The following is a 20,342-nucleotide window of genomic DNA, read 5'->3' as shown; positions in this document are numbered from 1 at the left end:
CGTTCTTTATCATGTAATTTACCATTTCTTTGCATGTAATTTTTTTTATTGATATATTTGTAAATATTGTATTAAATACAATAATAAAAAAAAATAGTAATAAAGAACAACAACAAAAAAAAAATAGTTACAAAAAAAAAAGTAACAAATTAAGGCAAATCTGTTTTACAATTAAAATAAACGATAAGCAGTTTAAAAAAAAAATATTTATTAATTACAAATGTCTTGATAAACCCATTGTTAAATACTGTAACTCGTAAGTTACGGTGTTTAACAAAGTTGTTTTATTAACAACATTATTTAAATATTTGATCATTTATGTATATGATTATTGAAAACACAATAACGCGTTTGTCAAAGCTTTCGTACCAAAAATTAAAAAAAAAAAAATTAACCCACGCTTGTGGGTTGGTTTTTTAAAAAGTCTTCTTAATGTAAATACAAACTTTTGTACTCGTAAATACAACTTTTAAAGCTTTAAAAGTAACGTAACGAAAAAGGTAAAAAAAAAAAAGTATATTAAAAAGTTAAAATAACTTACAGTACCTAAGCAATATAAGGGACTTATTACCTTTAAAACTATAACCAACCGAGACATAACGAAACGTAAGACATTTAAGTATTTAAACATGATTAAAATACGTCACAAATATAAGCTTTTTACGTTTTATTACGTCTTTTTTTTAAAGATTAAACAATTGAGACGTAACGTTAAGTTAAAAAAATCTATGTTTGAGACGTATTTTAGTTACGTCTCAAATCTAGATTTAGTTACGTTACGTTACGTCTCAATTGGTTACACTTTATAAATTAAAAAAAAAACAATTGAGACGTAACATTGCGAAATGAGACGATATTTTTTTTCGTGTCAAAGTATTTTATTTTATTTTTTTATTTTTGGTGCCCCAAGACGGTCTTGTCACAGAGCACCGCGGAAGTGCATTTAACCAGGAAGTTCACGCCTCCTTTCTTACCGTGACGCGTAAATATGTCCAGAGCTCATTTCGAACCTGGATCTCCTGCTTAAAGCAAGCGTTCTAACCACTGCGCCACGGCCGCACTAGTAACCATTTGAGACGAAGCTATTTTACAATTAAAATGAAATAAAAGATAGTATATAGCAATACGGCAATTGCTATATGCTATCTTTTATTTTATAGATTTCTATAACCTAATTAAATAACAATTTAATTAGGTTATAGAAAGAAAATAATAAAACCGTAACTTTTTTTAATCTTTTATTACTTTAACTTCTTTTTTCCGTTGATTACTTGAATCATAAACTATATTACACAGTCCGGTTTTGTTTGACTGAGCTAGCTGTACAGTGTACAGGATAAAAACCTGACAAATTGATGTCCATTTACCATTTGCATTGGTGTTACTAACGATGGTGAAAGGTTCTGTGCCGGGCCGTTCCGAAGAGTTCTCTCACGGAAGGAAGAGGAGGGGAGTGTAGTATGTGTTTTTTGCCAACTAGAGACACTAATAATAATAATAAAAAAAGGTCCTCGATATTTGACATGCCAACTATACTTAAAAACTTGCCAACTGAAATGTTAAAAGTACAAATGTGCCAACTCAAATACATATATAACGGCTTGGGGAGGGGGGGGGGTCAGAATACTCCCTATACCCCTCGTTCAGGACAACGCTGGTTCTGTGTGACAAATGCTGTTAATGGGCACAACCATACAATTTTTTTTTTGAATTTTTGTTTCAGGTGCTCTGTGACAAGACAGTAAAAATGACTTTACTGTCTTGTCACAGAACACCGCTAACAGCATTTAACTAGGAAGTTCACGTCTCCTTCCTTCCCGATAGCGCGAAACATACCCAGAGCTCTTGCTTTTAAGCAAGCGCTCTAACCACTACGTTGCTCAAATAATAAAGTAAATTGATAAAGTAAGTCTTGTTTACTATATAAAATTCAATTTTATTGTTTGTTGCTATATAATAATGTGGCTTACAATTTTTTTTTAAATGTTTATGGTTCAAGGGTCTGTTTTAAGACGAGTTTATACAAACAATATTGGAAAAATCAAAATGCTTTTTCTTTTATTTGTAATATAGGGAATAATTAAAAGACTTCCAAAATTTATGAAATAAAATGATAAACAAGAGTAAGATGTAAAGCAAATGTTGAAAATGCATGGCAATAAATTACTTATTCATGAGCACTTTCAAAATGAAACAAGTGACATTTATTAAGTACTCTAATAATTGTACAGTAGTTAAAAATGTGTTATTTATATACCAGGCTATTTTGTTCATTTTGTTCAATAATTGTTGTCTATAATAAAGGCAACAACTGAGTCACAACTTATCAAATTAAAGGCTTTAATTTGATAAGTTAAGACTCACTGTTTTTACCATTACCAAAACATCTGTCCGTATAGCAGAGGTTGCGTTTTTGCTTCCAGTAAAACAGCTGTTATGTGCAATTATAACAAATTTTAATTATGTTGTAATATTTGCAAAACGTTTATTTTAGTATTTTTTTTTTAATTTTTAACATATTTTTGGTTTCCACAAAAAAAAGTTTCTTATTCTTTAAACTAATAAAAATATTTTAAATACCAAACTATACTGAGGTTATAATAACTATGAATCAAAACAATAAAACAAAAAGTCAAACAAATGTGAATATTTCAAAAATTTTATTATTTAAAAAAAAAGAACATTTTATAAAATACAGACACCTTTTTTTATAGGATTTGGAGACAACAGTTTGTTAAAACTAATAAATTATCTGAAACGTTATGCGCAATTGCAACTTTATTTACTAGAAAACACGATTAACTTTATTTAACAACACATAAACATAAAATAAATATTATTGGTTGGTCTCCGGTTTAAAAGCTCTGTTTCAAGCCTTTGTAATTTTATTATTTTAAGAAAAGATAGAATTATTGGAAGAGATGAGGGTGTATGTATCATGTCTCTGAACACGAAAAGATCTAATAACTTTTATCTTACCTCAACAGAATTTTGTTATCCAGAGACTGAACAAATATGGTATGAACTCAAACATGGACATGAAAAAATTTTATTCGGATACATCTACAGTCCTCTGTACTTTGCAATCAGCGAAAACCTAAATAATACAATTCTGGCTACAAAACCCATTTTTGACACTAAATCTTTTTTTTGTTTTCTAAATATAAAATAAAATGATGACTAGGGCATAACAGATCTGGCAAAATAATTAGGATCCAGATACGGATCCTACCCAGATTTTTAAGATTAGAATCCGTATCCATTCCGGATTTAACTTTAACTTAAAACTAAATAAAAAAACTATTTGCACACGAAATTTTTATTGATTTTTAAAATATAAAACAACCATTAATTTTGTGAAAACAAGTTTTTTGTAGCATTTTATATCAACAAACCTACTTTAGTTTCAATTTTATTACTTTTATTATTTTAGTAGTAAGTTTATAAAAAGCATAAGGTACCAATAGTGTCATCGTTTAAGCTACGCCTTAGTTTGGTTACAAACATGCAGGAAAAGCTTGTTCAATCTCAACAGATGTTGGTTAGATTGTTTGAAATAAAGTCTTCAAATTAGAAGTTCGTTTTTTTGTTCACTCAAAGAAAGAAAATTTTTTATTGAGAGATTTTATACTGAGATCTTCATTTTTATGTATTAGTTGATATAGTGGGTTGATTAAACGGCCACATTTAATGATAACAGATGCATCATATGTAGTTGTACTAATAATATCATTATTAAGTTCCAGTTTGAATTCACTTAACTTTTTACTTACTATTTCAACAACTTTTTTAGATGGCATACTCCCACACAAGTCCAAGATTACTAAGACTTCCATTTGTGTGCATGTTCATATAATGGTGCCATTTAATTGAAGTATATTCATTAACAAATAAACTAAATGTGATTTTGTTAACTTCCATAGTAATTCAGCCGTTAATTGAGCTTTGATGTCTTTAGCATGGTCCATTAAATAATTTTTAATAAAAAACGGAACGAAGCAAATTCTTGTAACCTCTTACTTTTAGCAATAGTGTTAAATGAAAATCAATTGCAATGAGATCGGTTAATATATTGGCAATAGTATCTTTTGGGATGAGCTTTGAACTGTTTTTGTAGGATTTTGTATTATTAGTAAGATTGAAGATCGCACATCCAATCTGTTTCAAGGGAAAGTCTGCCATACGCATATTTATTTATGTTTTTTAAAAGTATTTATTAAACACCAACAACGCCAGTAAAATACTTACTTCAAGATTTCATAAAGATGATTAAAATGATTTGATGAATATGATAAAAGATGTAAATTCAATTAATCGGAAACAAAGAGATATAATAGCTATAATAACTAAATAAGAGATATAGTAGTCTATAAAATCGCCTTGATCGGAAAGTATTATTTGGCAATTTAAATATTAACGATTGTTAAGAAAATATATTAGAAATATATACGTTGTCGCGTGATAAGTATATTCCAAGAACTAAAAAAATGTATAGTCAGTCAAGACAAGAGTTACCGCGGAAATAAAACATCTAATTAACGAAAAAAAGAATCTATGGTTATGATAATAATCACTAAGTTTTGATAAAATATATAAAATTAAGACTCAAAATTCTATTAAAAAAAGCCTTGAAAAAAAATTAAGTATACTAAGTATGTAAAAACCGATCCCAGAATTTTTATGCCGATGTCAATACCAAACACAAATATAATGAAGGAATCAGAACTTTAAGGTTTCCAAACGGTACAATTTGTGAGAATCTTTCAATATTACTAATTTTTACAACATCTATTTTCAATTGATATATACTATAGACAAAGCTAAAATTCCACCAAATTTTTATACAGTTTACTGTAAAAACAATATAAATAAAATAGTCAATTAAAATGAAACTATTTTTCGATTAAAAAAATTTAATAAAAACAAATCTCTTGGTCACGATAGAGTTTATCTAAACGGACTAAGCACTAAGTTTCGAAAAAACCTAAGTACCTCCATTTAATACATTTTAAAATTATCCCTAGAATCTGGAGATGTACCAAAAGCAAAAAAGTAGCAACAAACTTGATCCTTTTAACTATTGACCTTTGACTGTTGCATTCATTGTTTTTAATGTTTTAAATAGAATTATTTAAAAAACCTAAAAACCAGTATTTTTTAGATAAACAATTATCAGCATGGTTTTTTACCAGGTTAATCTCGCTTCACAAATTAACTTGAAAAACTTACTCTTTATTTTTACTCTAGAATAAAACGACACTCTATCGATATCCTCTATCGATATCCTCTATCGATATCCTCTATCGATATCCTCTATCGATATCCTCTATCGATATCCTCTATCGATATCCTCTATCGATATCCTCTATCGATATCCTCTATTGATATCCTCTATCGATATCCTCTATCGATATCCTCTATCGATATCCTCTTTATTGACTTTCCTAAAGCATTTGACAGAGTTTCTCATAAAAAAGTTACATTCAGAATTGAAATGTACGGCAAAAAAAGTTTTTTATAAAATAGATTCAGTCATTTTTATTAAATATAAGTTAGAGTTGTTGTTAATAAGTAGTAAGATAAGAATTTTGCGTGGTGTACCCCAGATATCTGTGTGTACCCAACAGCTCTGTGTGTAACCCCAAAGATCTGTGTGTACCCTAGAGATCTGTGTGTACCCCAGGGATCTGTGTGTACCCCAGAGATCTGTGTGTAGCCCAGAGATCTGTGTGTACCCCAGAGATCTGTGTGTACTCCAGAGATCTGTGTGTACCCGTGGTGTGTACTCAAGAAATCTGTACTGAGACCAATATTGTTTTTAATGTTTATCAATAAACTTTCTGATAGCTTTAAAAAAATGCAAACTCTACGCTGATGACAGCAAAGTTTTTAAAATAATACGAAACAATAATCGTTACAACCTACCGAATTATATAAATTGTATTGTTAAGTGGTGCAAGGACTGGAGTATGCAACGAAATAAAGAAAAATATAAACTATGCATGTCACTAAAAAAAAAAAAGATAAACAATACTATTATAATTTGTCATATATATTACAAAATTGCTGATTATCAATTAAGTATTGAAGAGTTCGATAAAGATCATTTTATTGCCATTTTATTGCAATTGTTTTCAAATTAAGTTTTAGGTCTTATCAGAAACACGGAATTTACTTTTGAATGCAGATGTAGTTAAATTGTTGTATGTTTTGCTAGTACGTCCTCATTTTGCATCTCTATTTGAACTCCGTTTTTGAAAAAAGATATTGATCTTTTTGAAAAGGTAAAACAAAGAATAGTTTGACGCCATCTCTATCTCAATGCCGCTTGTTGGGCTAGAGATGGCGTCGAACCCCGGACCTCTAGGGTTCTGAGCCAGAACCCCAACCACTGCGCTACGGTTGCTCGGTTTCCTCTGGTTCTCGAGGTCAAAGATCCAAAAAGACTTAATATTCTTGTTACAAAACGTCTTAAAATAGCTTTTAATCAAAGATTTTTGCATCTATGAAAAAGTCGCACTTTTGGTCTTAGATGCAAAAAACTTTGATTAAAAGCTATTTTAAAAAATTTTGCAAATTTAAACAAACCAAATTGCGCCAGAGCTGCTAAAATGCTTAGTATGAAATTTAATAAGTAAAAGTATTAAGTCTAAGAATAAAAGAATTTGTAAAAAAGACATAAAAGCGACATAAAAAAACCTTTTTTATTTCTCTTGATTAATTTGATTTCAAAAAACCGAAAGAATTTCTGCAAAAATCGCTAAAAAGATTTTCTAAAAAATCTTTAAAAAGTCAAATCTTAAAAAATGTTTCAAATCATTCTAAAACACAACATAGTAAAAGTATGCTATTAGGAAAAAAAAATTTTCCCAGAAGTAGTTAGTGAAGTTTTCTGAAACAACAATATTTAGGAATTAATGCCAAAAAAAAGTAGCAAACATTATTATCAAATAAATTTCAATCAAAGATTTTTCCCCGGGAAAATTTTATCTGAATGACATTTTTTAATTGGTAATTTTTCCATTTGACTGCATGTTGACTTTCAAACTTTGGAAAAACTTGGAGTATCTTAATCCGTAATTTATTTTACCACGTTAATCAAACATTAAAAAAATATTCGTAAATCTCTATTATAAACATCATTAATAAATAAGATTTTTAAATATTTATGTTTAAATATTTACGCACGACATTACAAAAAGTCATCATCTTATTTAGTTTATGTGTTAGTGACTTTATTGTGGTAAGCAATTTCTGAGCTGTAAATTAGTTAAACTCTTACGGCCTTACTTTGAACTTTACCTTGTTATGATAAGCATAAATGTATTAACTTGGTTTAATATAAACATTGGCAGGAGTCTTGTTACATGCAACTGTTTGTTAAGCTTAAGACTTGAAACATTTTTCAGTTCCGGGGTCAGTTCTGGGTCTAGTTCCGGGGCCATGAATACCGCAGTTACAGATTGCCGGAATTTTTGATAATCATAAAAATCCGAAAATGCAAGTTGTAATACCGAAACTTTTTATATATGACTTCGATCGATTATACAAATTTGTTTACAGTTTAAAAACCAAAAATAAATAACCACGGTAAAGTATAAAAATAAAATACTATTGGAAAATTGAAGAAACGCGCAAAGTTGTTAAGAAAGTAGTTTTGTCATCAAAAGATTTGATAAAAGTTCAACATTAACTAGTAATACTTTTATTATAGTATTAAGTGCAACTTTACTAATACTACCCGATTACACAAATTACATTTACCAATGAAAGTTACTTTAAAAAAATTTAAATTAAAAATCGAAACCTCAACTGAGGTACTATTTTGATTTTTATATTTGGGAAACCAAAAAACTAAAAATACGTACAATGTTATTTGTTGTAAATAAAAAGATATTTTGAGTAAAACTATTTTTATAAGTTTTGCTGGTGAGAGCTGTTTTGTGCACAAATTAGTATTTATTTTTGTGCTTAATGTTGATTTGTTTTTGACTTGTAGGTGAAGTGGATCGTTTGTACTACAATAAAAAAAATATCTGAAACGTCCTTTTTTGGGAATATTTACTGATATATTTTAAAGGATAATTTTTCAAAGTTTGCACACACTATGTAACTAGTGTCGGTTTAGACTTTAAACTTAAGTTTACAATTTTTTGCATTTACATTTTCCATAAGCTTAATTTAAAAGTATAATCTGAAATATATAATATATATATATATATATATATATATATATATATATATATATATATATATATATATATATTTATATATATATATAATATATATATATATATATATATATATATATATATATATATATATATATATATATATATATATATATATATATATATATATATATATATATATATATATATATATATATATATATATATATATATATATATATATATATATATATATATATATATATATATATATATATATATATATATATATATATATATATATATATATAGGCCTCAACGGGAGTAAATGAGTGCAAGAGTTTTTTATTAAATAAAAAAATTTAGTTTAATTGCTGAATTTTTTTATTTAATAAGCAATTAAATAAAAAAATTTATTTAATTCCTTATTAAATAAATTTTTTTATTAAATTGCCGTAAATTGCTCCCGTAAATCGTTTTAGGGGTAAATCGTTTGGGGCAAGATATATATATATATATATATATATATATATATATATATATATATATATATATATATTTATATATGTATATATATATATATATATATATATATATATATATGTATATATAATATATATATATGTATATATATATATGTATATATATATACATATATATATATATATATATATATATATATATATACATACATATATATATATATATATATATATATATATATATATATATATATATATATATACCCACCGAGGCCTGTATATATATATTAATATATATATATATATATATATATATATATATATATATATTTATATATAAATATACATATATATATATATATTAATATATATATATTAATATATAAATATTACATATATATATATATATATGTAATATTTATATATAAATATATATATATATATATATATGTATATATATATATATATATATATATATATATATATATATATATATATATATATATATATATATATATATATAAATGTATATATATAATATTTTCTTTAATATTTTCTCAAGTGCTTTTTATCAGACATACCAGACGGTATATTTAATTTCACATTCGGAATTTAAACCCGTATAACAAGTGTTAATTCAGGCATTACCTAAAAACCAGTTGATTTCACAGATAGTTTTAAGGCTGTACCTACCTTATAAAAATTAAAAATTTTTAAAATTTAAATTATATTTTCTGGTCAATTTCACATCGTTGATAGTAAAAAAACAACTAAAATTTTGACAAAAGTTGCTTAAATTAGTCTAACTTGGCATTAATATGTGAACAATTCTCTAGTTAACTAGCAACGACCTTAGAACCAATAAGATCCCTAATTCTTGCTGATGGAAAATCAGTATCAGGAAAAAATTGTCGTTCTGATCAAGTTATAAACACACTTTAAAACTATTACAGTTTTGCTATTAAAGCTAACTTTTTAGATTTTATAGTAATGGTTTAATTTAGTTTTTACCCTCTTAATGAACTTTTCATACTTTTGCTTACTTTTTAACTTTAATCTATAACAGTTTTTAATCTGCTTTGTCAAACTTATTAAAATTTTCAGGCTTCATTCTTTACATAAAACTTTACATAGATTTTACATAGAAGTTCTGAACTAAAAAATTTTATTTTTGTTTAATTTTTTTTTTTTTGGTTCAGAATACCAGTTGCACCATTTTTAATGAGTTTGCGATGTTTGATATAAATATCTTATTGCAATCAAAAGATATCTTGGAACAAAAAACCTGCATAATTAGGGTATTATCCTAATTATTTATAAGCATAACTATTTTTATGAGCATACATATATATATATATATATATATATATATATATATATATATATATATATATATATATATATATATATATATATATATATATATATATATATTAGAGCTATGCGAGATTAGGTTTTTTATCTTCAATCGAGTTCGATCGAGATTACAAAAAATTCGATCAAGTTCGAGTTCGAGATTATTAAACAAACTAGCGAAAGTGTACATTCAATTTATTTACAAATGTCATCATCAACAAACCATACTTATCCTAATGCTAAAATTCTACAAATTTTTATGAAGAAAGGTAAGTTCTTTTACTATGCTGATAGAAGACTGCAGCGTTTAATGGAAACAATGTTCCTAGATGTTGAGTTCAGACGCTCTGAATTGGCACTGGTCCCTGGGATTACCAGAAGTGATTGACCAAGCTTAGCAAGACAAGAAAATCTACTTTTATTTGCCTCCACCATGTCAGTGGTCAACTATTGTGCCCAATTGCCATATCTTTCAAGTATGTCTTCACGTCATCATCAAGTGCACTCGTGCTTGACACATCAGCATCAGCAACATTGTCGTTGGTTGCGGTTGCTGTCATCATATTATCGAGGGATTCCTACAAGCCTGTTGATTGTGTTTCAAGTGTAGACTCCTTCACTGAGTTCTGAGACTGGACTGGTTGTGGTCCTAAACCTGGTACTGTAGGAAGTTCATTGAGTAATTCACGAAGCTTTGATAAGTTGGTCGCCAGCTTCTCAGGTTGCTTGCAGTAAAGTAACTTGAACCTGAGATCTACCAGTATGCAAACTGCATCTGGCTGAACCTAATAAAATATTACAGAAACTGTCAAATAGTTCAAGGAATATAGATAGTTAGATATTAATATATTAGATAAGTATGACCATGGTCCGTAATGCAATTGAAGTTAAAAATTGCTTTATTCGGAAATAGGTTATTAAAAATTAGTGCGTGATTGATAATGATGGTGAATGTCAAAAAAAGGTTAATAAAACACTGAAATAAACACTGAAATACTGAGTCTCAGTTTAAATCAATAAATAATTGTTTATGTTACCTCGTCAAAAGAAGGAAACCTTCTTCCTAAAGATGCCACAAGTCTCCGCGCCAGTGAAATTTCAGAGCCTCTATTCGCAATATCACTAATGAAACCTTGCAATTTCTGGTGTAATCCATGCAGAGCTGGTATTTTCATAGATAACGTTGGGTAACTTTCACCGCATAACTCTCTACTAGCCTGTTCAAAAGGAGTTAGAATCTTTATATAACCCTCGGCGAGTTTCGATTCGTTCGTAGTTAGATTCTTCACCTTACCAGTTAATGCGATTTCGTCTGATAAGGGCGCTTTTTCTTTCATAAGGCGTTGAATCATGTAATAGTCGGAATTCCAACGCGTTGATACACTCATTATGAGCCCACGTTCATCTCTTTTTAATTCCCTTTGTTGTGCATACAGCAGTTGTTTTTTTTTTTGTTATTATTAATGATCAAATACAAATACAATAATCTATTTATAATTTGATGAAGAGGTGCTACACCAGGCCCCTCTATGCTGACAAACATGGAGATACAGACGCTACAGACAAAGCAGCAATTGTATCTATAAAGTTACTTTCTTTTTTTGAAAGCGTTGATGGATTGAGCGTTCACTACTTCTTGTGAAAGCGCATTCCATGGGGCGACAATTCTATTTGAAAAAAAGGTATATCGCTCCTCACAGTTTTTTACCACCTGACGTTCTAGTTTATGGCCTCTTAGAATATACTTATCTTTACTTTTTGAAAATTTTTGCGGGACGACAAAACTGACAAGCTCGAGTTTACGAGTGATTTTGAATTGCTCGATAAGATCTGCTCTTTTGTGGCGTTCTTCAAGAGTTGTTAAACCGAGCCGTTGGAGTCGATCTTTATAGGACAGGTGTTTAATAGTCGATATTGTTTTTGTTACTCGATGTTGGACTTGCTCGAGAATGGCAATGTCTGATTTTAAATGCGGTGACCAGGCTTGTACAGCAAACTCAAGATCGGGGCGAATGTAAGTGAGGTACAGAGTGCGTCATAAATAAAAACTGCAACTACGAAATGTTTTTTTGAGTCGCCCTAGCATTCTATTTGCTACTGATGCGGCTGACTCTACTTGCTGTCTGATGTTAAAATCATTCGAGATCATCACACCAAGGTCTCTTTTGACTGCGGTTTCTTTGAGAGGACGACGGGTGCCGTCGACGTTAGACATTGAGTATTTGTACGTTGACTTGTTACATCCACGCCCAACATGCATTACTTTGCATTTCTCAACGTTGAAATGCAAGAGCCAAATATGTGACCATTTTACTGCTCTGTCAACGTCATTTTGAAGAGTGATGTTGTCCGACTCCTTTTTAATTATCCCCATTATTTTGCTGTCGTCGGCAAAAAGTTTTATATGATGAGTAATTCTGTCCGACAGGTCGTTTACAAAGATTACGAATAGCAATGGGCCCAAGACCGAGCCTTTCCATTCAGAAGTAATGCCGTTTATAATCACTCGTTGACATCGATTGCTTAGCCAAGCTGCGATCCAGTCAACGAGAGCGCCTTGAATACCGTACGCTCTCGGCTTATGAAGAAGGCGTTTATGAGGTACTTTGTCGAACGTCTTTGCAAAGTCTGTGCAAATGACGTCTACTGCGTGTCTGCAGTGAGTTGCTTTCGTCATGATGTCCTGAGTTTCTAAAAGGTTTGATACGCATGTCTTACGATAAACAAAGCCATGCTGGTTTGGAGAAATTATACCATTCGCAACGCAGAGTTTCATTTTTCTTTTTTGTAAAATACTTTCCATAATTTTGCAAGGTATGGAAGTGAGCGAGACTGGCCGGTAGTTGGATGCTTTTAGCCTACTCCCTTTCTTAAGAATAGGTGTTATTCAATTTTTTCCACATGTCAGGAACTACACCAGTTGCAAACGAGCACTTTTAGATAAGCAAAAGAGGCTTGGCAAAGGTAGCTGAACATTTACTAAGGACCCGTGGATGTAAGCCATCGTAGCCGGTTGATTTTCTTTCGTCAAGGTTGTTTAGGCATTTTTGTACTATATCAATAGAGAAACTTGCTGGATCGATGACACAAACTGCTTCAGTACGGCTTTCAAAGCCTGGCATTAAACCTTCGGGCTCTAGAACAAAGACTGATTGAAAATAGTTATTTAACGATGCGCATATATCGCCGGTATCGGTTGTGATGTTGCTATTGACTGTTTCAAGCAATGTAATATTGTTACTGACGCTCTGCTTGCTTCTTACACATGCATGTAAGCGTTTAGGGTTGCTTTCGGAATCCCTGACGAGTAGCTCTTTGTACTTCTGCCTACCAGCTTTGACCATTTTTTTAAACTTTTTTGCAGGCAGTGCGATGCGATATTTTGAGAAATGTGTTGTATCTTGACCTGCATTAATGTACTTGGCCCAAGAGGTGCGTTAAGCTTTGACCGCCTTAATAAGTTCTGGTGTTACCCATTGCTCTTGTTTTTCTGTAAAGTAGTGGTAGTTGACAGAATGTATAGGTTAGTGGCTTCATTGTACACGTTTGCTAGAAGCTGGTAATCTTCGTTTGCATTTAGTCCAGTGAATACTGTTTCCCATTCAATAGCTGCAATATGTGCTGATATTGCTGCGTAGTTTGCTCGACTCCAAATGAGTCGAGGTTTTAGCTGCAAAGTAGGCGAGTTGTTGAGGCATGCAACAGCAAATTGACCTTCGATGAAGCAATGTGCTTGGCCCATTGGAGTGTCACCAAGAGAATTGCCTTGTTTAATAAAGATTACACGGTCTGGCTCATTTGTTATAATAAGATCGAGTGTGCTAGTAGGCTCAACTTTTCGACTACTACGGTAGGTTGGGAATGTGATAAGCTTAGTTAAGTGACATTCATCAAGGCACTTCTGGAACCTAATGTCGCCTTGACGCTCACCTCTCACGAGAGCAACAGTTGCAATGCCGCCAATAACTTCAATAGACTCATAAGATGTATGGCTAAAATTGAAATTGCCATACAGCAGCATTGCAGAGCAGTTTTATATTAGGCAGTATCTGTTGAGCGGTAGTGATCGATGTGATACACTGAGTAAGAACTTGATCATTTTCGTTGTGTGGACGATATAAGCAGCCGAGGAGAAATGTTCTTGACCAAGTTTTATTTTTCGCCAGATTTTCTCAATTGATATTGAGTTTAGCTGAGTAGAACTAACTTCACTGACTATCTGAGACACTGATATCGTCTCTTGTGTAAATTGCAACTCCACAACCCCTATTGTCTCTGTCTTTGCAATGTGGTTGGTAGCCGGGTACGGCAACGTCTGATAAATCTGTGAACCAAGTTTCTGCAAAAAATATGACGTGTGGCCGGCTGAATATATGTAGAGCTCAGAGTCTAGCAAAGAGCTCTTGGTGTTTTTCATTGTTGAGTGAACATGGGTTGTTTGCCCAGTAACATAGAAGGCTAGGTGAAACTGTAGAAGTGTCGGATTGTATCGGTTTTATTTTTGCTTTAGTTATTGGTCTAGGACGTCTAGTTGGCAGTGGAGATTTCTGATTTAGGAGCGGCTGTGCAGCCAGCGTAGTCTGACAGAGCTCTGGCTGGGGATGAAAATACGTAGCACTGATTGGACGTTGATTCGATGACATCGATGCAACAGATGCGACCTGTTCTTTGATGTATAACATTCCGAAACGGATTATCGAGAATGTTAGTAGCGACAAGTTTGTCGTTAAGCTTTTTGAGTTGGATGCGTGTGGTGTTAAACTCGGTTTGTTGCTCTGGTATTCTGTTTTCGCGTACGTAAATACCCTTGTATATCTCTTGTTTGTGGTGTGCGCATATTTCGAGTATTTCCGCTCGAGATAAAAGATTTGATAACGAAATCTGGATAATGTTTGAGTTTGACAATTTTTTTTTGCTTTTGCTCGATTTGAGGCAGTTAACACGTACAATACCAGGAGCATCCTCCAATCCTGTTGCTACAAAAAAATCCTCAACAATCTTTTTATCGTCTACAGTACTAGACTTATTAAGACCGACTACAATGACATTTAACTCGCGACTTCGAATATTTTTATTTTGAGCAGCGATAAAAGTACTTAACTGCTGCCGTTGCTGATTGCTCTCATCCGGTTTGTCCTTAAGCAAAGATGCAAATAATGGTGTGGTTGTTGATTTTATTTCTTTCAACTCATTAATTTGTTTTACTAGTAAATCAATTTTGTCTTTCAGGGCTTTTTTTCTTAATTCACTAGATCGTTTCTTTTCCGCAAGTGCTACAAGTAGAGCTGCCTTGATTATAAGAGCAATATCGTTCTGGTAACTTTTCATGAGAGTAGCATTTAAATTCTTAAAATTTACTGCCGCTTTAAAAGCGTTAGTAGCTATTTCTTCGATTGCTGACATAATTAGTAATGAAATGCAATTAATAATTGCAAGTTTTTATATTTCTAATATGATTATATGAATATACCTTAATATATACTTTAATATAATAAATTTATACGTATATAACTTACTAATATTAGTAATTTGATTACAGATATTAGTAAATATATAGTGATAAATTTTACGTAAATATATTTATTAATTGATAATCAATTTTGGGTTTTATCAAGGCACAAAAAATGCAAAAAAAAAAATTTTTTTTTTTGAATTTTTTTTTTTTTAAAAGTTGATGTGATTGAATACTGTGATGGTAGTGCGAGACAATTTTTTTACATTTCGCTATCATACTAATCAGGCCTTCAATTTCGGATGATGAATCATTAATTGATAATTGAAGCGTATGAGCAAAGCAAGGTAAGTCCATAAAGTTTTGGCACGTTTTCATGGCTGCTCTCATATTACTACCATTGTCTTGAAGAACGTATATTGGTACTGCTCTTGGTAGAGACCAATCTTCAATTAACTTCTCAAGATATTCTAGTGTTGCTTCGCCGGTATGTGACACAGCTACAAAGAGTTTAATCTCCAGTGTATATGATCGCATTTGAAAATCAGCAGTTAAATATATCAAACAAAATGATATATAGGAATCTAGTGCGCGAGAAGACCATATGTCTGTGGAAAAGCAATAGGATGGCATGCCAACAAACTCAGTAGTAATGCGATCAATCATTTCTCGTATCAAAATTTTATACATAGTTGGCACAATACTGCGAGAAAAAGTGGTCCTGCTCGGAATATGATACTGAGGAATAACCAATTTCCTAAGTGCCTGAAAACCTTGTCCTTCTACGAAATTGTACAGCAGGTAATCGGAAGCCAACATGCACCCAATAGCTCGTGTTATTTCTTTAGCTTTTTTGTGATCAGACGTCCATGCTGTTTTTTTAGAACACAGATTTGTGACACTAACTGACAGTTGTTTTCGAGCTTTATTTTCTTCCTTTTTCATTCTTTTTGCTTCTTGTGTCTTTAATCACACTCTGCTGATTCCTTCTTATGATAACTTCTCAGGTGAATAAATAAGCCAGTTGTAGATGAAATAGGACAAGATATTTGCTTTGTAATTATGTTTTTATCTTTATATATCTAAAAGAACAAATATTATTATAACATAATTTTTTCAGGTATGCACCACGTATACATATATACACAACTTCATGTTTATAGAATATAAAGCGTGTTTTATAAGGTTTATAATTCAAGTTTGAATGCGACGTGCTATTATGACTGGGTTTATCAAGGTATTATAGACTAGCTGGAGGGTAGTAAGCAACCGGGGTTGACATTTAACCGGGGTCGGGACCGGCTTTGTGAACAGGGCTGCATAAACAATTATACATCCTAAAGTATTTTAATTCAAAATTCATGTAAATTTTGTATATATAAACATCATTATGATGACCATCATTATCATCATCGTCATCATCATTATCATCATCATTATCATCATCATCATCATCATCATCATCATCATAATCATCATCAAGCTTCAGCTTTCTTCTTTTATGCTCTATCTCTAATACAAACAATCTAGAGTATTTTCTTTCTTTAACTAAAGCTCATTTATCAATATGTAAGGCACTCTCTTCAAGTTTTTTTACTTTTACCACTACCATTTTCTACTGAAACTGCTACCTCTCTACATGCTGATAACTAAATTACTTTAATCTTCTCTAGCAAACGTTGTTTGATACAACTTTTTTTTCTACTCTGTCTAAGATTAAAAAAGCTTGAAAAAGGTGAAAAAATTAATTAAAAGTGACATATTTGATCATTTCCCTATTTTCTTTTCAATAGATATTTATGCAAAAATTTTATATAATGAAAAAAATCATTTCAAAAACTTTTGTAATAAAAACCTAGAATCTTTTAAATATCAACTTTCATTACTTAATTGGGACATTGTTAACTTTTTTGAAGACATAAATTTAATATACAAATCTTTTTTTTAAATTTTTTATGAAGTTTATGACATTAATTTTCCCAATGTAGAAATAAATTACAAACAATAAAAAATTAAATAATCATGGATTACTAAGGGTATTCTAACATCTGCTAAAATTAAACAAAAAGTTTATATTAAATATTTAAAATCAAATACAACTGCGAGTAAGACCATTTATAAGAATTAGGTAAGACTATTTGAACGCCAAAGGAAGAATTCAAAATCAATATACTACACTAATTTACTTGAAAAATACAAATTAAACTCAAAACGCACTTGGCAACTAATAAACGAAATTACTAGTAACATTAAAAAAATGTCGTAATCTTTGCCCTCAGTTATTAAAGTAGATGATAATTTTTTTCTTGATCAAAAAATGATTGCTTCCGAATTTATTAAATATTTTGTATTTGTAGGACCAAACCTTGCCGAAAAATTCTAAACCCTAAAAAATTATTAAAGGCAACATGTGACCCTCTAAACTCGTATTTGAATTTTTTTGATTTTTCTTTTGAAGAGTTTGAAAGTGCTTTTAAATTTTTAAAGTCAAATAAAGCAGTTGGCCCAGATGATGTCAATGGAAACGTTATTATAAACTGTTTTGACGTTTTAAAAGACATACTTTTCCAAATTTTTAAATGCTCTATTGATCAGGGAGTTTTTCCTGATGATTTGAAAAAAATATTCCTATATTTAAAGAAGGAGAAAAAACTAATGTAAAACACTATCGTCCAATTTCTATCCTCTCCGTTTTTTCTAAAATTTTAGAAAGAATTTTGTACAACAGAATATACAATCATCTTTTATCAAACAATTTATTAAACCTGACTGGTTTAAGACTAACAAATTATCTCTTAACATTGATAAAACTAAATGGATTTTTTTTCATCCTCTTATCAAAAAACATAAACTGCCAATTAACATGCCTCATCTTGTTATTGACAATATACAAATTACACAAGTAACAGTAACCAACTTTCTAGGTGTTTGTATAGATGAAAATCTTACATGAAAAAGTCACATTAAAAACTTATCAAGTAAAATTTCAAATAGTATAGGAATATTCTACAAGGCAAGAAATGCTTTAAATAAACATACTCTAGTACAACTATACCACTCATTTATTCATTGTCACATAAACTTTTATGTATGCTTAAAACGCATCTTGGAAACTTTTATTCCTTATGGAACAAAAGTTTAAAAGCTTTTGTTTCTTCTCTTCAATTTTAAGTCAAGCTTTATTTCATTTCACATTTTTCACCATTTTGAGCAGTTGCTTTATTAAACAGTAATCGTTTTTTCATATTTTTTACAAGATTATTAGAGACTTTTGGTTAGTCTTTAACAGTGTCATTAACTAAAGTAAGTCAAACATTTAATCTCTAATTTATGGGTCAGGTCTTTTTACTTATCCCTAGAATAGAGTAGATTTATTTGGAAAAAACGTTTCCTCTAACTTGACTTTCAATTCTAATGGCCATAGCCTTTCTGTCGTACCAGTTAAACAGGTTAACCCATTGTTAAACATCCTAATCACTGTGGCTTCAAATGCTAAAGTTAATTCTCAGTTAAACACTTTTACAGTTTGTGCTCTAGACAAGATTTCCATCATATTCTTAAAAAGTGTTCCCAATACTCTCTTCAATTTTTCCAAAATTTTAAAAAGTGCCAAATAAGTGGTTCCAATTTTTCAAAACTCTAGAAAATACGTTGACCTCGTTCTCCAACTATCCTTCGATTAGTCTTTACTCTGTTATTAGTTTCTTTCTATAAAGTTTTTGAGATTAAATTTTTTTTTCGAACTGCAATATTATAGTTATTCTTAAAGGCCTACACTCTTCCTTATTTCAAGTAACTTTAAGGGTTCTATAAGATTCTATTTTTGTCTCTGTATTATTTCTTATCTACAAAACAATCTTTATGAAAATTTTACATGGCTTTATTTGCTAACTACTCAACTTTAAATTTTATCTTGACAAAAAATCTTTACAGAACAAGCAACCGATTTTTAATCTAATCTCTTCTCTGTAACAGTCTAAGGCATGTAGTGGCTTGTGAATTTAAATTCTGAACTCAAAATTCACAACTTTAGTTAGACTCATTTTTTTACTGATAAAAAATATTGCATTATTGCTAGCATTTCTATATTGACAATTAACAACCCTCTTACTCTCAGAAAAAATCTAAAAGCACATTGTAAATTTAATTAAATCTGCTATATCTGCCAAGTTTGAGCCACTCTCCCATTGTTGTAAGGTTGCATTTCTTTCTTTTTTCTACAAATACTGTCATGAGCATTGACCATGATAGTATCATTATCTCTGTTACGATAAATTAGAACTCATTCTTGCTTGGCTTCTTATTCAACAAGTTGCCTCCTTTAACTGTATCTGTTCCTTCATGCTATAAAACTTTTATTAATTTCCTTAAACATCAAAAAAGCCTTATAACTCTTACCTATCATCATGTTTTCCTTTTTTATACAACTTACAACTTTTAAGTCATCAGTTATACTTTAACTTATTCTCTATTTTAAAGTAACTCATTACTTAATAGTGCTTGCTTGCAACCTTGTAGGAAGTAAATTAGATTTTAAAAATAAATAAATATATGCCAGCATTTAATAAATAGTAAATGTAAGTTTAAGTTATATTATATAAAGTATTTAGATCAAGAATAAAAAGACAGATTGATTGATACCAAAGCTGTACAGATTGATTGATACCAAAATTGTAGTAGAAAAAATTATTTATTATTTTATATTTTATATTTTTATATAAAATTTATTTTATATATAAATTATATTTTATTTTTTTTATTTTATATATTATATATTATTTAAAAATATATTTATAGTTATGAATATATAAAAAAGAAACTCTATGCATTTTTGAATAAATTGAAATGCCTTTACAAATACTAGTATGGGTTTCGTGCTAA

This window comes from Hydra vulgaris, chromosome 05 (assembly GCF_038396675.1).
Source record: "Hydra vulgaris chromosome 05, alternate assembly HydraT2T_AEP".
NCBI classification, from domain to species: Eukaryota; Metazoa; Cnidaria; class Hydrozoa; order Anthoathecata; family Hydridae; genus Hydra; species Hydra vulgaris.
This window is presented reverse-complemented; position numbering follows the sequence as displayed.